Source organism: Lathyrus oleraceus, chromosome 3, assembly GCF_024323335.1.
Source record: "Lathyrus oleraceus cultivar Zhongwan6 chromosome 3, CAAS_Psat_ZW6_1.0, whole genome shotgun sequence".
NCBI lineage: Eukaryota > Viridiplantae > Streptophyta > Magnoliopsida > Fabales > Fabaceae > Lathyrus > Lathyrus oleraceus.
Window position 1 is genome coordinate 62,566,231 of NC_066581.1, and position 17,265 is coordinate 62,583,495.

Below are 17,265 nucleotides of genomic sequence, written 5' to 3' on the forward strand. Positions count from 1 at the left end.
TGTCGTTTCACATAAACTTCGCAACCCCAAATCTTCATGTAAGACATATGTGGTTTCTCACCACTCCATATCTCATATGGTGTCTTCTCAACCTTTTTGGATGGAACACGGTTAAGTGTGTAAGTTGCTGTCAACAGCGCATGTCCCCAAAAGGAGTTTGGAAGATCGGCGTGACTCATCATGGATCGGACCATGTCCAACAGGGTTCGATTTCTTCTCTCAGATACACCATTCCATTGGTGTGTTCCAGGAGGAGTGAGTTGGGATAGGATCCCACACTCTTTCAGATGGTCATCAAACTCTAGGCTTAAATACTCACCACCTCGATCTGATCGAAGAGTTTTAATATTCTTACCTAGTTGGTTTTGTACTTCATTCTTGAATTCCTTGAACTTTTCAAAGGACTCTGATTTGTGTTTCATTAAATACACATAACCATATCTACTGAAATCATCAGTGAATGTGACGAAGTACTGAAAACCTCCTCTGGCTGGTATGTTCAGTGGTCCACATACATTAGTATGTATGAGGGCCAAAAGATCATTAGCTCTTTCTCTTTTCCTGTGAATGGAGACTTTGTCATCTTTCCAATTAAACAAGATCTGCATGTCTCATATGATTCATAATCAAAAGAGTCCAACAGTCCATCTTTATGGAGTTTGGAAATGTGTTTCTCATTTATGTGGCCTAATCGACAATGCCAAAGGTAAGTTGGATTTAACTCATTAGGTTTCATCCTTTTAGTATTAATGTTATAAACTGGCATTTCAAGATCAAGGACATATAATCCATTATTCATTTGAGCAGTAGCATAGAATATATCATTCAAATAAATTGAACAACAATTGTTCTTTATTATGAATGAAAAACCGAACTTGTCCAAACAAGAAACGGAAATAATATTCCTGCTAATTGCTGGTACATAATAACAGTTCTCTAACTGAATTATTAAACCACTAGGTAAAGTCAATTCATAAGTTCCTACGGCTAAGGTAGCAACTTTTGCTCCATTGCCAACTCGTAGGTCGACTTCACCTTTTGCCAAATCTCTACTCCTTTTTAGTCCATGCACATTTGTACAAATGTGAGAACCGCATCCAGTATCTAATACCCGTGATGCAGAAGTAGATAAATTAATTTCAATAACAAAAATACCTGAAGTTGGAGTCTCTACTCCATTCTTCCTATCTTCCAGGTACTTTGGGCAGTTCCTCTTCCAGTGTGTGGTCTTACCGCAATGGAAGCAGGTGCCTACTCTTTCTATGCTTCCACTAGGCTTCAAAGCAATATTGGGTTTGGGTTTGGCAACTTCATTGCCTTTCCCTTTATCATGTTTGAGGACAATCCTCAGGTTTCGGTACCAATCTAGAAAATTTGTCCCAGACAATTTTTCCTTGTCAAGGATTGATCGCAAGATGTTGTTAGAGGTGTTTGTTGTCATGGTAATCTACACAAGGATTAATGAAAATATAAGTATCATTGACATATTCAATTAGGCTTTTAATTAAATATGCTCCCACTATTTTATTCAAAACAAATGACCCTTATCATTTGATTCGGAAAATCCCGTTGGAAGATTTTCTAGTGGGTCGAGATCCATATTTCACTTCGTTCTAAGTCCGCGTAGGCGGATTACACAAAACTAGGTTATTTAGGTAGGAACTCCTTCCAATTGTATCTCATACAACTCTCGAAAATTTCAGTTGGGTGAATAACTCCTTATTCCAATCCATCATATGGATCATTCCCAACTCTTGCTTCTAAACATATATATAATCTTATTATAATTTGTTTAGTTAAGTTTGACCCATTGTTTTAACAGTTGGATATTACAATTATCCCATCGCACCTTACTAATATAGAACATGCACCTCGCGTAGGCGAAACCTACATTATCCGATACTAGTCTTGATGAGTGTTAAAACTTGGAAAGCATAAACTTAATATTTAATTTGAGGGAATTGCAATTATTCTAATCTCACCGGCTTACTTATCATATAAATCGCCTCTCACATGCATCAATATACATACATACATAATGAAACAGTTATGGCCCCTAGCGCAATTGTTCTTCCAAGCCAATGAGAGAACCTTAAGCTAACCTACAACGATCTGAGCTTCTCCAAGCAAGATCTTCAAGGTTGTCCTCCTTTGGCACTGACTTCTTTGCTTTCCTCATATCATTACATTACAAAAAGAAACTCGTTGTACATACGAGGGAGTGAGATGAGAAAAGAAGTTACATTTGGGAGATAAAGAGAGAGGCACGACACACAGGTCGTATTTTAAAACCCAAAGTAGAATAAAGGAAAACTAAGGCCATAACCGATCACCACAAGACAATAATAAACACTTTATTATTATTATTAATTCCTTTAATTAAATTTCGACGACCGATCACACTACGCAAAGCCGAAATTTTAATGAACAATTCATTTAAAATCGACGTCGTTTTTCGCATCAACACTTGATACTTTTAAAGCACTGAGTTAGCCGAACGGGTGAATTTTGCCTTGCGTTAACCGGTTAACCATATGCGTTAACCGGTTAACACTGTTTGAAAAACTGTTAGAAAATTCTTTTCTGCCTTGCGTTAACCGGTTAACCAAATGCGTTAACCGGTTAACACTGTTTGAAAATCTCTTGGAAAACTGTTTTCCGCCTTGCGTTAACCGGTTAACCAAAAGCGTTAACCGGTTAACACTGTTTGAAAATCTCAAAAATTTTATTTCGTATTGCGTTAACCGGTTTACCATATGCGTTAACCGGTTAACACTGTTCCAAAAAGTGTTCAGAAAGCACAACTCTTGTGCAGTCATAACCCCAATCCCATAACTCTCTGACAACACAACCCTTGTGCCGTCACTAACCCTGATGCACCAATTCCAGACCGTCATACACATCTCGATTGTTAATTCAGTATGATAGATCAACACGTCATTACTTCACCATACTAATGTCGGATCAAGAAGCAAATGACCATTGATCGCTCAAAGGAAAACAACCATTGAGTGTTTGAATGAACGAAACGAGAACACTATATCATATATAATGTATTTTGCATCAGGATTACATATATCATATATATAACTTGATCGATCTCAATTTAATTTTTGATTCATTCTGTCTTTAATCATATTAATACAGAACAAAAACAGATATCAGATTCATGGTTTCGTAAGTGGCTCTGATACCACTGAAGGATAATTGCCATCCAAGGCGCATCGGAATTTAAAAATTTCTCCATTTAGTGATCCTTACGAATGGGCATGATCAGTGATAGAATCGTTACCTCTTGTGGCGATTCAAACCTTCGGTGCAGATCTCTTGTAACGATCAAAACCTTGGATACAGATCCACGGGGCGATCACGAACGTTGAACGATGACAACGTCTCTACTCAGTCCACACGAACGGATTCCTTCAATCGCAGTGCTAGCTGTTATGAATGAAGGCTTTGAGTGAGAGAAAGAGAGATACGAAATTCCAACTCTTCAGTTGTGTTGTATTCCCATACATTGCTTTTGCACAAGAGTTCTTATTTATAGAACCACTTGTGTGGGCTTCAAGCCAAAAAGCCCACTTAAGTGTATTTTGGCCCATATCTCATAATATGCCAAAATCACTTAAGTATTTGGTACCTTACCATACTTCGTATTCTACTTAAGTACACCGTACCTTACGATGTTCCTTAGTTACTCTATCTCTCATCAATCCGTCCTTTGTGTGTGACCCTATAGGTTTTCGTGGCGTTGGCAATTATATTCAATCACGTATTTAACATAATAAACAGTGAGCGGTATCTAGCAACACATCACTGCTACCTAAGACACGAAAATGTCATGTGATCTGACAAAACCTCCTGTGATAATAATTATGTGTATAATTACCCTTTTGCCCTTATGTCTATATTGAACACAAGGTATAGACCGTGTCATCCTTGTCCAGTTCAATATTGGGCCGATAGACATTTATCCTGTTACGCAGGATGGGCAAATTCCATCTAGGACACTCATGTCCCTCAGCATGCTTCGTGGAGTACCCATCAACTGTCTTTATGGTTATCCAGTTACGGACAACGTTGGATCAGCAACAAAGCACTCGACTCTACATCTAGGGTCCATAGTGGTTTCAGGTCGAAGAGTGGTATACACTATTATCACCATGAGAATAACTTATGACACTTTGCATAACTTTCTATATAGTATTCTCATAGCGGGTCAATCCGGTATAAATATTACTCTTAATATTCATACCTATGTTTAAGACTTGATAACTCTTTATCCATGATCCATGAGATGTGATCATCAGTCTAAAAACATAATAGTCTCAATGCTTTAATGTTATCCCACTTCACAATAAAGCTCGACTACGGATACTTTTAAGAATAGTGTCCTTATGTTTAATGTGGTCTGATGATCAAGTCACACTTGATGCATTAAACGGACTAGCTATTCTAGGGACTTTATTAAACAACCGTAATAAATAAAAAGCCTTTTATTATTAATAAATAATTCGATACAAGTACCAAAAGTATTGGCCTCTAGGGCTTACACCAACAAGTAACACGTCTTTATTGAAAGGTTTTGAAGAGAGTGCGCTAAGGTAAAAGATGATTTAATTTGTTAGGGTCGATTTGATGCATGGAGACAAGCATTAGACCCTTGGCTAGATATAGTCAACGGTCCAATAACTCGGAAGTTGAGAGGACAACGTGGTCCTTGTAACACCCTTCTAAAATACCCCAAATATTTAATTTAAATAACAACATATATCAATCAGAGTAAATATGCAATTAAGGGTGTCACACAATTACTTCACACCATTCACCATGATAACTGTCATGCTCTTTTATTAATTCAAAACATAAAGCATTTGCACAATACGCAGCGGATAGAGCTTAAATCAATCATGCAAAACATGTAGCATATTACATGTAAACTGGTTCACAACCAACAATAAAACATTTAAAACATCCCATCCCGATGTTACATCTACCAGAGCATGACCCACTAAGGAACTACACTAGTCTTCAAGCACTAGCTCCTACCCAATCACTGCTCGTTACCTGAAAAATAGTTGTAAGGGTGAGTTCCTCAATCGATATAATAAGCATTATAAAATATCATGCAATGTTAAGTAATTTAACACATTTCATCACCCTAATCATAGCACACATTCAGTAACGGCACATCAACTCAAACATCATACTCAACACCAACATAAAGCACACGTATAATCTCAATTCATGCTCAACACCAACACAAAACACACTTATAATATTGGAATACATCCATTCATATTATACGCCATACATACACTATGCAATGAGACTCCATGCATGCGGTACCGACTATTCGTGAACATATAGTTCAACTTCACCGACCAAATCCAGGTACGGCTACCAAGCTCACTAGTCCCACTCATTTGAGACCTAGTGACTCACATCACTAATTCCTCACCATGGGAATTAGCTACCACCCCAAGGCCCATGCTATGCACGCTAATCACTTAGCATCCAACATCAACAACAGTCCAAAATGACTAACATCACTAATTCCTCACCATGGGAATTAGCTACCACCATAAAGGCCACATTATGCTATGCCAAATCACCTAGCATGCAACATCAACAACAATCCACAATGGACATATGCTCACACTCTAAGCCATAAAACAGTCCATCCACAATTACATACATAATATATACATTCACAACATTATGCATATTTTCACACATCATCAGCATATTTATCACATAATTATATCATGTCATGCCAAATAATTCAGTCACAGTATTAGCACACTCTACTAATACCTATCCTACTCAAAACAACGAGAAATAATCCCTACTATATCACACACCGATATAGGCCAATCACCAATTATGTTCACAACATTAAAATATTAATTTTTCACTTTTCCAACAGTGTTAACCGGTTAACGTCCTGGGTTAACCGGTTAACGCAGCACAGAACACGCTTTCTGGCAAAATTCAACAGTGTTAACCGGTTAACGCCCTGGGTTAACCGGTTAACGCAGACAGAACAGCAATATTTTCACAACCCACAACAGTGTTAACCGGTTAACGCCCTGGGTTAACCGGTTAACGCAAGCAAAACAGCAATACCTCACAATTCCTAACAGTGTTAACCGGTTAACACCCTGGGTTAACCGGTTAACGCAAGACAGAAAGCTGTTCCTGCGCTAACACGGGGCAGAATGCAGAATTCTCCGCATTTTCCGCCGTTGGAGGACTTCCGGACCTCCGATTCCGATTCCGTAAAAAGCTATACGTTCGGGAAATCACAACTCATACAAATACAGATTCAATTACAGTTTTCACATCATCTATTCATCACAATTTTTCAACATTCATAATCCACTTAGGATCAAATCAACGGCTTATCACTACCCATTACATGTTAACCCATAATACCCATTAAACGACGATAAACCCCCCTTACCTGAGTTAATCCGGCAATCCTTTAGCCTCAAGCTCTTCTCTTCTCCAACCTTCTTCCTCTTGCTCTGCCTCTTTGCCCTTTCTCCACTTCTCTGCCGCTTCTCTGTTTTCACGTGAAAACCTTTATTTACCAAAATGAACTCTTTTTCTTATTTCCAACTTATATATATTTTCCAATAATTATTATTCCAATAATAATAATAATAATATTCCAATAATTCCAATTATTTAATTAAATTAATAAACATAATATTAACTTAAATTAAATAATTATCTTATTTTTATCGGGGTGTTACAACTCTCCCCCACTAAAAGAGTTTTCGTCCTCGAAAACATACCTCAAGCGAATAACTCCGGATAAGACTCCTTCATCTGACTCTCAAGTTCCCAAGTCACACTGCCACCTGCTGGTCCTCCCCAAGCTACCTTTACCAAAGCAATCTCTTTACCCCGCAACTGTTTCAACTCTCGATCCTCGATCCTCATAGGTGATGTTTCAACAGTCAGGTTATCTCTCACCTGTACATCATCTACTTGGACCACATGCGACGGATCATGAATGTATCTCCTCAACTGAGACACATGAAAAACCTCATGCAAATTCGCAAGTGACGGCGGTAAAGCGATACGATAGGCTACCTCCCCTATCCTCTCCAAAATCTGATAAGGACCAATAAATCGAGGTGTCAACTTCTTCGACTTCAAAGCTCGACCAACCCCAGTTATCGGAGTAACACGAAGAAACACATGATCTCCCTCTTGAAACTCAAGTGACTTCCTCCTCTTGTCGTGATAACTCTTCTGACGACTCTGAGCAATTCTCATCTTCTCCTGAATCACCTTAATCTTTTCCGTAGTCTGTTGAACAATCTCCGGTCCAACCACAGCACTCTCACCGGACTCATACCAACATAAAGGCGCCCGACATCTCCTACCATACAAAGCTTCAAACGGTGCCATACCAATGCTCGAATGAAAACTATTGTTGTAGGTAAACTCAATTAAAGGTAAATAACAATCCCAAGCACCTCCCTTTTCCAAAACACAAGCCCTCAAAAGGTCTTCCAATGACTGAATCGTCCTCTCAGTCTGACCATCAGTCTGCGGATGATATGCAGAACTCAATCTCAGCTTAGTTCCCAAAGCCTTCTGCAAACCTTCCCAAAACTTCGATGTAAATCTAGGATCTCTGTCCGAAACAATACTCGACGGAATGCCATGCAAGCTTACAATTTTCTCAATATACAGCTCAGCCAATCTCTCTAACGGATAATCCATTCTGATCGGAATGAAATGAGCCGATTTCGTCAATCTATCAACAATCACCCAAATGGCTTCAAAATTCTTAATTGTCCTCGGTAAACCCGAAACAAAATCCATACTGATACTATCCCACTTCCACTCTGGAATAGCCAACGGTTGCATTAGCCCAGACGGCTTCTGATGCTCAATCTTTGACTTCTGACAAGTCAAACAAGAATAAACAAAACTCGCAATTTCTCTCTTCATTCCCGGCCACCAAAATAACTTTTTCAAATCATGATACATCTTCGTAGCTCCAGGATGAATACTCAAGCCACTACGATGTCCTTCCTCAAGAATACTCTTCTTAAGTTCGGTAACATTCGGAATACACACCCGATTACCAAATTTCAAAACACCATTCTCATCAACTCTGAATTCACCACCTTGACCTTGATTCACTAGAGTCAACTTATCAACCAAAAGCACATCGGATTTCTGACCCTCTCTGATCTCATCCAGAATACTACTCGTTAATTTCAACATTCTCAATCTAACACTATTGTGAGTACTCTCACACACCAAACTCAAGTCTCTAAACTGCTCAATTAAATCCAATTCCTTAACCATTAGCATAGACATATGCAATGATTTCCGACTCAATGCATCAGCCACTACGTTTGCTTTACCCGGATGGTAATTCAAACCAAAGTCATAATCCTTCAGAAACTCTAACCATCTCCTCTGTCTCATATTCAGCTCTTTCTGATCAAACAAATACTTTAAACTTTTATGGTCACTGAAAACCTCAAATCTTGACCCGTACAAGTAATGCCTCCATAACTTCAGAACAAATACCACGGCTGCCAACTCTAAATCGTGTGTCGGATATTTCCTCTCATGAACCCTCAGCTGTCTCGAAGCATAAGCTATAACCTGCTTATTCTGCATCAAAACACCACCCAAACCCAACAATGAAGCATCACAGTAAACCTCAAATGGTTCCGATGGACTCGGTAATATCAGAATAGGAGCAGTAGTCAACCTTCTCTTTAACTCTTGGAAACCTTCTTCACATTTTGAGTCCTAAACAAAAGCTTGCCCCTTTCTAGTCAACATCGTCAACAGTAATGCCAACTTAGAAAATCCCTCAATGAATTTCCTATAATAACCTGCAAGTCCAAGAAAACTCCTTATCTCAGAAACTGACTTCGGAGCTTCCCACTTAGATACCGCTTCTATCTTAGAAGGATCAACAGCAACACTATCTCTTGAAATCACATGACCAAGAAAACTAACCTCTTCTAACCAAAATTCACACTTTGACAGTTTAGCAAATAACTTCTTTTCTCGTAGAACTCCTAAAACTACCCTCAAATGCTCAGCATGCTCTTCTTCAGATTTCGAATACACCAAAATATCATCAATAAACACCATAACAAACTGATCTAGGTACGGATGGAAAATCCTATTCATATACTCCATAAATACTCCAGGCGCATTAGTCACACCAAAAGGCATTACAGAATACTCATAATGTCCATACCTTGTTCTGAAAGCAGTCTTCTGAATATCCTCAGTTTTCACACGTATCTGATGATATCCCGACCTCAAATCTATTTTGCTGAACACACTCGCACCAACTAACTGATCCATCAAATCATCAATCCTCGGCAAAGGATACCGATTCTTGATCGTCACTTTATTCAGTTGCCTGTAGTCCACACACAACCTCATAGTACCTTCTTTCTTCTTAACCAATAACACTGGTGCACCCCACGGTGACACACTCGGACGAATAAATTTCTTATCCAACAGATCTTCCAACTGACTCTTCAATTCAGTTAACTCAACAGCAGACATACGGTACGGAGCCATCGACATCGGCCTAGTACCAGGTACCAAATCAATCGAGAACTCAACTTCACGCTCTGGCGGTAATTCATTCACTTCTTCAGGAAACACATCAGGAAAATCACACACCACAGCTAGGTCGCAAATCACCAGTTTATCTTTAGCCTCCAAAGTCGCTAACAGCATAAACAACTCTGCCCCATCTACTACTGCCTCATTCACCTGCCTTGCTGATAGAAACAAACTCTTTCCTTCCTCAATCTCAGGAAAGATCACAGTCTTATCAAAATAGTTGATATGAACTCGGTTAAACACCAACCAGTTCATACCCAGGATAACATCAATCTGCACTAGTGGAAGACACACTAGGTCTATTCCAAAGTCTCTACCAAAAATACTCAAAGGACAATTTAAACAAACTGAAGTAGTAGTCACTGAACCCTTCGCAGGAGTATCAATCACCATACTTCCATGCATCTCAGATATCTCTAACTTAAGTTTCACAGCACAATCCAAAGATATAAAGGAATGAGTAGCACCGGTGTCAATAATAGCTACAAGAGGAAAGCCATTAATATAACACGTACCTCGGATCAAACGATCATCTGCAAAAGTCTCAGAACCCGATAAAGCGAAGACCTTGCCTCCCGACTGGTTCTCTTTCTTCGGCTTAGGACACTGTGGGCTAATATGACCCACCTCTCCACAGTTGAAACAAGTCATAGTCTTCAACCGGCACTCTGCAGCCAAGTGACCACCTTTGCCACACTTGAAACACTTCTTCTCAGCACTGGTACACTCATGGAAACGATGTCCAGCCTGACCACATCTGTAACACTTAGCAGGGGCACTGGAGTCTCCCCCACTAGGTCTCCTCATCCCATTCTGTCTCTGGAAACCTTTGCCAACTGCATACGGCTTCCCACGATCATTCTGATTCTTGCCTTTCCTATCAACCCTCTGCTGATAGCTCTCCGCTCTGGTTTTGGTATCCTGTTCAAAATTCTGCAACAGTCAACCAAATCAGAAAACACTCTAATCCGCTGATACCTAATAGCCTGCTTGATCTCGGGACGTAACCCGTTCTCAAACTTCACACATTTTGAGAATTCCCCAGTAGCCTCATCATAGGGAGTGTAATACTTCGACAGCTCTGTGAACTTAGCAGCATACTCCGTAACAGACCGGTTGCCCTGCTTCAATTCCAAGAACTCTATCTCTTTCTTTCCTCTGACATCCTCTGGAAAGTACTTCCTCAGGAATCTCTCTCTGAACACAGCCCAAGTGATCTCAGTATTCCCAGCAGATTCCAACTCAGTGCGGGTAGCAACCCACCAATCATCTGCTTCTTCTGACAGCATATGCGTACCGAACCTGACCTTCTGGTTATCGGCACACTCAGTCACTCGGAAGATTCTCTCGATCTCCTTCAACCACTTCTGAGCACCATCTGGATCGTATGCTCCCTTGAACATTGGAGGATTGTTCTTCTGGAACTCACTCAGTTGACGAGCAGCTCCCATTCCCACAACATTCGGATTCCCTCCAAGTACTCCAGCTAGCATACCCAGAGCCTCAGCAATCGCAGCATCATCTCTACCTCTTCCAGCCATCTCTATTCTGAAAACCCAACAAGCTAAACAATAAGTACTGATAGGGTTATACAACACCCATCCCGTACAGGGGAAACAGAATAATTACGACTCGACTCGACCGACTATGCTCTGATACCACTAATGTAACACCCTTCTAAAATACCCCAAATATTTAATTTAAATAACAACATATATCAATCAGAGTAAATATGCAATTAAGGGTGTCACACAATTACTTCACACCATTCACCATGATAACTGTCATGCTCTTTTATTAATTCAAAACATAAAGCATTTGCACAATACGCAGCGGATAGAGCTTAAATCAATCATGCAAAACATGTAGCATATTACATGTAAACTGGTTCACAACCAACAATAAAACATTTAAAACATCCCATCCCGATGTTACATCTACCAGAGCATGACCCACTAAGGAACTACACTAGACTTCAAGCACTAGCTCCTACCCAATCACTGCTCGTTACCTGAAAAATAGTTGTAAGGGTGAGTTCCTCAATCGATATAATAAGCATTATAAAATATCATGCAATGTTAAGTAATTTAACACATTTCATCACCCTAATCATAGCACACATTCAGTAACGGCACATCAACTCAAACATCATACTCAACACCAACATAAAGCACACGTATAATCTCAATTCATGCTCAACACCAACACAAAACACACTTATAATATTGGAATACATCCATTCATATTATACGCCATACATACACTATGCAATGAGACTCCATGCATGCGGTACCGACTATTCGTGAACATATAGTTCAACTTCACCGACCAAATCCAGGTACGGCTACCAAGCTCACTAGTCCCACTCATTTGAGACCTAGTGACTCACATCACTAATTCCTCACCATGGGAATTAGCTACCACCCCAAGGGCCATGCTATGCACGCTAATCACCTAGCATGCAACATCAACAACAGTCCAAAATGACTAACATCACTAATTCCTCACCATGGGAATTAGCTACCACCATAAAGGCCACATTATGCTATGCCAAATCACCTAGCATGCAACATCAACAACAATCCACAATGGACATATGCTCACACTCTAAGCCATAAAACAGTCCATCCACAATTACATACATAATATATACATTCACAACATTATGCATATTTTCACACATCATCAGCATATTTATCACATAATTATATCATGTCATGCCAAATAATTCAGTCACAGTATTAGCACACTCTACTAATACCTATCCTACTCAAAACAACGAGAAATAATCCCTACTATATCACACACCGATATAGGCCAATCACCAATTATGTTCACAACATTAAAATATTAATTTTTCACTTTTCCAACAGTGTTAACCGGTTAACGTCCTGGGTTAACCGGTTAACGCAGCACAGAACACGCTTTCTGGCAAAATTCAACAGTGTTAACCGGTTAACGCCCTGGGTTAACCGGTTAACGCAGACAGAACAACAATATTTTCACAACCCACAACAGTGTTAACCGGTTAACGCCCTGGGTTAACCGGTTAACGCAAGCAAAAGAGCAATACCTCACAATTCCTAACAGTGTTAACCGGTTAACACCCTGGGTTAACCGGTTAACGCAAGACAGAAAGCTGTTCCTGCGCTAACACGGGGCAGAATGCAGAATTCTCCGCATTTTCCGCCGTTGGAGGACTTCCGGACCTCCGATTCCGATTCCGTAAAAAGCTATACGTTCGGGAAATCACAACTCATACAAATACAGATTCAATTACAGTTTTCACATCATCTATTCATCACAATTTTTCAACATTCATAATTCACCTAGGGTCAAATCAACGGCTTATCACTACCCATTACATGTTAACCCATAATACCCATTAAACGACGATAAACCCCCCTTACCTGAGTTAATCCGGCAATCCTTTAGCCTCAAGCTCTTCTCTTCTCCAACCTTCTTCCTCTTGCTCTGCCTCTTTGCCCTTTCTCCACTTCTCTGCCGCTTCTCTGTTTTCACGTGAAAACCTTTATTTACCAAAATGAACTCTTTTTCTTATTTCCAACTTATATATATTTTCCAATAATTATTATTCCAATAATAATAATAATAATATTCCAATAATTCTAATTATTTAATTAAATTAATAAACATAATATTAACTTAAATTAAATAATTATCTTATTTTTATCGGGGTGTTACAGTCCTAACCACTCTTTTTCATCCAAAAAAGAGATTTGAATTATGAAAAGAATTTGGCAAGTTTAATCGTTGGAACTTAGAGGGAGACAAGTCTCTAACCCTTGACTAAGTACAGTAAACAATCAAAGTACTTGGGAATCGAGAGGACAATGGAGTCCTAACTATTCTTTTCCTTCCTCATATCGCCTAGATTTAACTTGTTTGAATCATTAGATGTATTAAGGGGGAAAGTCAAGTGTCGGGTCCTCGGGCTAGGTACGGCCGACAACCCAATTACTTGAATGTTGTGTACAAACACGTACACCCCATTTGCATTCCAATTTGTTATGAAAATGATTTTGAAAAAGGAACTTGACGTTGAATCAAGTGTTTGAATTTATTATGAAAATAGTGAGTGAAGAATGGAGGTGAGAGATAGAATGAGTTTGAGAAGAGAATGGAGAAGATGTGAATAAAGGATCATGAGGTGGATGGAGAATACTTGATATTGGATCGAGTATTCGCGTTGCAATGGTGTGAGTTTTATTCGGAAAAACAACTTGACATTGGCTCAAGTTCCTTTTATTTCTTTTGAAATGTTTTGTTTATCATTTTGTATTTTATCTTTGATTATTAACATGTATGGTGAACTAAGCTAGAAAGCAATAAAGCTAAGTTATTACATGATTAGGGGGAGGGGGACATTTAACCCGTAATGGGGGGATGTAAGCAATTACAACCTAAGGGAATGAAAAGAAAATACAAGTTACAAACTATTAAACTATGTACCATGCCTAAGGCATACAAGTGACATGGTACTTCAAACAATACAAAATTATTGAATGAAAATGGAATGGTTAGGAGCATGGCTAGCTAAGAGTGAACTTGCTTCTCCAAGTCATATGTGACAACACAAAACAACAAACGAGTTAGAATGAATGAGAATGATGCAATAATATGTAAGTACATACAGTGGTTAGAATCGATTCAAAAGGTGATGGATTAATCAATGAAAAAACAATCAAAGATCTATCCTGTGATCATGGCAAATGGAATTAGACATACAAAGTATTCTTCACCTAAATTGAAATGGGATTTTCAATTTACAATATCATCATAAACTAAAGAATCGATTAAATGGGCAATTAAAGTGACTATTGATTCTAAAAATTAAAATCTACCTAAACATGCATTAGGATCACAATCAATCACATGGAGAATTAACAATCCAAATTCCAAGAATTGAAAATTCTAATCTACATGATCATACAAATTGAATTGAGTCGAAATTAACCTAAGAGAAAATTCTTGAGAAAATCAACCATGTTAATCTCAACAAAAATCAAGAAAATGAATATCAAGAGATAATGACTTAAAAATTAATCATGGCATGGTTAATCAACCATGAATTAAATCTGGAAAATTAAGAAATTAAACCTAATCTAACACTTGAATAAACCTAATATCTAATTAACTATCTACTTAACTAATCAATTCCATTAACTAATTAATCAACCAAATTGCTAAATTCCTAAAATCTAAAAAATCAAGAACTATCCTAAATCAATCAAATTAACCCTCCAACATCAGGATTATTAAGAAAACGAAATTTAACCCTAAATAATTAATTGTTAATTGTGGATTAAGAGGAGGATTAAGAACCAAATTAATATTGGAACTTGGGGGTGAGTTGAAAACGGATAGTGTATGTGTGAAGAATACTTGGGTTGTAGGCCCAAGCTCCAAGAATCCATGGCCATGTCACTACAGAGAGATTCTAAGGTTAACAACGCTCAGCATGAACATCCCTAAGAAATATAACTCCACCTTCTTCCGGCATTCAAACAATCGTCCAGAACGCGACCTTGCGTTAGCTTCAAAACGAAAAATACGAAAAACTCACGTTAAAGATTGAAACAACAAACTCACCTTCGGTGGCCGTTCGAATCAACGTGAATCTGAAATCGTCTTCTCCGATCTGTTTTGGGTCGGTGACACGTTGGATGAACAATGACGATGATGCTCCGATTTGAAATTTCGACGCAAGGTTATGCTCCGTTGTCATCGTCCGTCGATTCTGTTACGGTGTCGTCGCTTTGACATCGCGTGGTACGCGTGTTGCGAGTCGCTATTGCTGATGGATTGCGTTGTGGCGTCATAGTGAAGAGGGAAAGGCGTTGGATCCTTTCTTTGAAGAGGGAAGGCAATCGCTTCCGAGTTCCGTCGAATCTCGATCGATGAAGACCTTTTCCCGAAACCGTGAGTTTTCTCCTTCCGTTTTGCTATTTCCTCTTCTTCTGTTTTTGTTACGTTTTGTTGTTAATTGGAGGAGATTACGTAAAATTATGCAGGTTGACGGATTTTTATGTGGACCTCATTCAGAGCAGATGGTGGAAGCTGGTGGTTATTGGGAGAAGTTGGAGGATTTCGCGGCGGGTTGCAGGGTGGAGGTGAAGGGAGGTTTGGTGGATGTGATTGAGAGGTTGAAGAAGTTGATGAAGTGAAGTCAGCGTCAGTTCTGGGTTGCAATGGAGATGGAAAAAGAAAAAAAAATGGGTGAAGAAACCAGTTCAGTTCTATAGAGGTTGTTGAAGTTGTGGAGGTTATGGGAAATTGTGGATTCAGTTAGGAATTAGTTAGATTCAATGACAGTTGGCGACAGTTGGAATTGATTAGGCGATTAGGACGGTTGAAGACAGTTGGAATTCGGTTCGAGTTGGTTTCGACAGTTGCTGTTAATCGTGGGCAGTTATGGCACTTGGCAGGTTAGTTACCGAGTCGGTTCTCATATGAAGTTAGTCATGGTTTCAGTGAGTGTTTCCAGTTCTCTATTATGTTATGCTTATGTTTTGCCTCCTTCTTTCCACTGTTATGCTGTGGATTCAAATGGCTTAATGTTGGAAAAGGTTGATGTATATTTGTGTTTTTGCAGGCTAACGGTTTACGGTCTTTGTTACGGAGCTATGGTCGGCATGTTGTAAGGCTTGCATTGGATTAGATTATGTTGGAGGTGATGAAAGCATAAGTTTGAACTGAGTTATGGTGAGGGAAGTTAGAAGCAGTTTTGAAATTGTTATTATTTTTTTTTCATGAAATTTGCAGGTCAAATGGGTTTGTTTGAAGTGTACGATCCTTCCAACTGCATGAATGAGTCCACAATGGGAGGTGCGACAATGACAGTTGGTTCACCCAAGTTAAGCAAATCTTGAGGAGATTATTCATTGGGTACACTTGCCACACTAGCTCTCAAAACCTTGCTGCCGGCCGATGTTCCTTTTTTATGCTGTTATTTGGAATGCATGGCCTGCATGGAACGCATGTTTTTATGTATGGAAATAATTGGATTTGAAATGTATGAATTGGTATGGATTAGTGTGTTTTTTGGGCTTTTGTTGTAATTTTTATGCATTGAATGTGTAATATAGGTAACTGAATTAGTAATGTGAGGCATCAGTGTAATGTTTAAATTGGAATTGAATACATGTGATTTTGGAAATTGGCTTATGTAATGAAAGTGTAGTTTTGCAACTAATGGTTGAAATATTTGTAGTGCATTTGAATTGTCAATTAGAAATAATGGTTTATGATGGTAAAATGTCTTTGGATTGAATCCAAAGGTTGAATTGAAATGCGTATGTAATGCATGGAGTTTGATTGTTGGAAGTGGAATTTTGAACTTGAAAGCGTAATGGCTGGAATTGTATCGAAGATTAGTTTGGTAAAATGGTCGAATTGGTTTAAAAGAGTCTGTAAATGGAAAAGGATTCACGGTCAAAATCGGTTAACATGAACATGATTTAAAAGGTGAAAGGTGAATATGGTTCAAAGTGGTTTAAAATTTGAAAATGAAACAAGTTTTAAAATGGACTTTGGTTTATAATTGGATATGGATTATGGATTGAAATATGGATTTTTGTATTGGATAATGGATTTAGGAATTGGTTTTAA

At 38.7% G+C, this 17,265-nt stretch overlaps 1 long non-coding RNA gene across 3 annotated transcripts in view; it reads left to right on the top strand.

Annotated features, from left to right (window-relative positions):
- Positions 1 to 16,871, top strand: part of LOC127132550 (uncharacterized) — a 39,987-nt gene extending 23,116 nt beyond the window's left edge. The window contains exons 1-4 of one of the 3 annotated variants that reach the window (XR_007806776.1): positions 15,038 to 15,576; positions 15,669 to 16,082; positions 16,250 to 16,327; positions 16,420 to 16,871. This is a non-coding gene — a long non-coding RNA (uncharacterized LOC127132550). Of the gene's footprint in view, positions 1 to 15,037; positions 15,577 to 15,668; positions 16,083 to 16,249 lie in introns of those variants that run through there. The other 2 variants (XR_007806775.1, XR_007806774.1) reach the window with 2 other exon arrangements.
- The last annotated feature ends 394 nt before the right edge of the window (positions 16,872 to 17,265 follow it).